General features: G+C 40.7%; 1 non-coding gene across 1 annotated transcript; it reads left to right on the top strand.

Annotated features, from left to right (window-relative positions):
• The first annotated feature begins 2018 nt into the window (after positions 1 to 2018).
• LOC115803036 (U6 spliceosomal RNA) lies at positions 2019 to 2125 on the top strand. The gene has a single exon (XR_004023661.1). It is a non-coding gene; the product is annotated as a U6 spliceosomal RNA (small nuclear RNA).
• Positions 2126 to 3324: the final 1199 nt, after the last annotated feature.

Genomic DNA, 3324 nt, shown 5'->3' with positions numbered 1-3324 from the left:
TTTGCCTCCTAACTGAATGCAGACAGAACCCTTCACCGTCCAGGCAGAGTCCTCGGCCAGGCTAGGGCCCAAGCAGGGTCCCTACGACTTAATTTGGTAACAAAACCTTCCCCCCAATTCTCCAAGAAACCCTGTAAAATCACTTCCCTGTTTAGAGGCACTTTTTCAGAGGCTATCTTCTTGCTTTGTGGCATAATAAAGAGAAATGTTTCATTCCTTCGGATTACTTTATTGTAACAATCCTCAGAGCAATCATATCATTTGCCACTTTTTATTTGGGGAATCTGCCTCAGGGTCATTGAGTTGGAAAATAGCTAAACCAAGATTCAAGCCCAGAGGACCTCCCACATCCCACACGCACACACACAACGCCCCCATCTCTGTTCTAAACACACAAACTCTTGACCACATTACTATGCAGCATTATTTCAAGTTTTTCACTTTCAAAGTGATGACTTAAGGGAATTGTAAGGACTTTTATATTGCTTCCTTCCTTGACCTTTTCATTGAAAACAATTTTTTCCCGTTCAAAAGTTACATGGGGGCTTCCCTGGTGGCGCAGTGGTTGAGAGTCCGCCTGCCGATGCAGGGGATGCGGGTTTGTGCCCCGGTCCAGGAGGATCCCACATGCCGCGGAGCGGCTGGGCCCATGAGCCATGGCTGCTGAGCCTGCGCGTCCAGAGCCTGTGGCCTGCAACGGGAGAGGCCACAGCAGTGAGAGGCCCGCGTACCGCAAAAAAATAAATAAATAAATAAAATAATAATAATAAAATCCTGCTCCCCAAATGAATTTCTGTTGCCTTAAATTAATTATATATACATAAAGAGTAACATATTTCAATGACTTTGCACTGTTTTCATATTCAAAGAGTGGTTGTTTTCATATTCAAAGAGTGGTTATAAAATTTTTCTTTGAAAAGACATTTTTTGATCACTATGTTCCAATTCGCTTGTCAAGCACGTTAAGTCCCTGTAATGTCCTTTGTGATATGATTCAAGAAACCCTGAGGATTTTCAGTGTACTTACTTCTTCTAGTATTATTTACCACCAGACTAATCATTACATCACTATAAATTAATTTTGTGTTCCTCCTCAAGAGGTGATTCTAATCTTGTAATTCTGATTTTGCTTCGGGGGATTTCATCCGAAAATGTGTGCACGGAACCTAATGAAATAGATGCTACCAGGAGTTGTCACAACTAAAGGGACAGTAAAACTGTGAAGTGTTAAGACTCAGATCTACACCTCACAACCGAAGAGATTTAAAGATACTGTGAAGTCATGAAAAACTAGAGATCTCAGGCCGAGGCCGTAAGAAGTTCTCAGTCAGTTTTTCAGGGGCCATAAACCTTATCCAAGAATCCTGACCAAGATGATAACTCACACAGGGGACAACTTCTCTATAAGACCCAGAAAACAAGCTCCAAATATCAGAGGCAGGCTGTCCTCTCTCAATCTACTCACCTTTTTTCTTTCCTTTCATCCACGCTTTCTTCTCCACTTACTTAAGGATTATTAACAGATGCTCAAACCTCTTATCTACAATGTGTATGCGTTCCCTATATTTAATTTTGCTTCTGATACTTCTAGTCACTCCTTTGTGTGTGTCTTTTGATTAAGATGCACATCCAATATAATTATTGTTTATATTCCTTTGGATGACAACCAGCTTCCTGTGATGCTAGTTCGTTGCAATAAGAAAGATGATTTTCTGTGTCATTGGAATCAAGCGCTAAGTGCTTTTTTTTTTTTTCGCTAAGTGCTTTTTAAGTGACATGTAAAACAATGGATCAAGTGGCCAGAAAAATAAAATTCTCATCAAACCTGGACATGAAGGTGTCTGCCTGAAAAATGACAACACTTGGCAACTTTGTAGGCAATTTGTCACAGAAGTAGAGCTTGGGCACCCTTGCCTCTTGCCTAACATAGGACTACAAACCCTGACTCATGTCTTTCTTAGTGTTATTCCACGTTGCTTTGCTCAGATGTGTCATCGCCAAAGTCCAAAATACTGGTAGTACTCGCTTTGGCAGCACATATACTAAAACTGGAATGATACAGAGAAGATTAGCATGGTCCCTGTGCAAGACTGACATGCAAATTGGTGAAGTGTTCCATATTTTTACGAAGCGAGAGGGTGGCATGGACATATATACACTACCAAATGTAAAATAGGTAGCTAGTGGGAAGCAGCCGCATAGCACAGGGAGATCAGCTCGGTGCTTTGTGACCACCCAGAGGGGTGGGAGGGAGATGCAAGAGGGAGGGGATATGGGGATATATGTATACGTATAGCTGATTCACTTTGTTATACAGCAGAAACTAACACAACATTGTAAAGCAATTATACTCCAATAAAGATGTTTACAAATTTTTTAAAAAAAATTAAAAACCCCAAAATACTGCTAAATGGGCTTTGTCCCTTCAAGTGATCCAACAAACGATCTTCAAACAAAAAGAAAAAAAATCTGACACTAATAGATTCTGGAAAACTACCAGCAGAGCCTTATCATATATCCACAACTCACCCAAAAGCAGTGAAGATTGAAATTGCTTCTGTTCACGGACAATGGGGTTGTAATCCCCATCCTGGGCTGACAAGTATGTCAAGGGGGTGGGGGGCTGAGAGCTTAAACCCATGGGGTTTTGGTTTTCCTCATGATTAAAAATATATATCCCCAGGATACTTTCCTGTCACTGTGTGAAGACTGAGAAAAATGAAAGACGTTAGAGCCTGGCTCTGGGAAATACTTGAGCCCTGAAGATAAGCTATAAATCAACTAAAATACCTGAATTATCAAGACTGTTGAGCAAACTTGGCTCAAAACTTGGTCTCATATGTGCGTTAGTGTAAAGCTATTGTGTGTCACACACTGCCCGGTCCCAAGGAGTTCCCGACCTCCAAAAACATGTCTGAAAATCTGTCACCCAGACAGACCCTAAAAACCCATCACTCTAAGGGGCTAAGATTTTCTTGTTTTCTTGTTTGGGGGTTTTTCTTGTTTGGGGCTAAGATTCTGCCAAGGTATGTTTCTTTCTTATTTCAGCAGATCCAACAAAGTGAGCTTTGCCTGCTCGGCCCGTTTTGGATGGTGTTTTGCTAAGGTGAAAGTTGACAAAAGCTATAAGCACAAAAATCAATAGTTTATCTGTACGATGGCAAGACTTGACTAGAAACAGAATTGGGAAACAATCTTTCCACAATAGATAAGAGTAATAATAAAATGCTCAGAAACAATGTCCACAAGAAAGGCACAGGACCTCTGTAAATAAAGCAATCAAGTCATATTGAAAGAAGTAATAGAAAATGTCAACAAAATGGA

This window comes from Delphinapterus leucas, chromosome 6 (genome assembly GCF_059928025.1).
Source record: "Delphinapterus leucas isolate spDelLeu-1000000601 "Yukka" chromosome 6, BTC_Dleu_Yukka2, whole genome shotgun sequence".
NCBI lineage: Eukaryota > Metazoa > Chordata > Mammalia > Artiodactyla > Monodontidae > Delphinapterus > Delphinapterus leucas.
The sequence above is the reverse complement of the archived record's forward strand: the minus strand, read 5'-3'. Positions and strand labels throughout refer to the sequence as shown.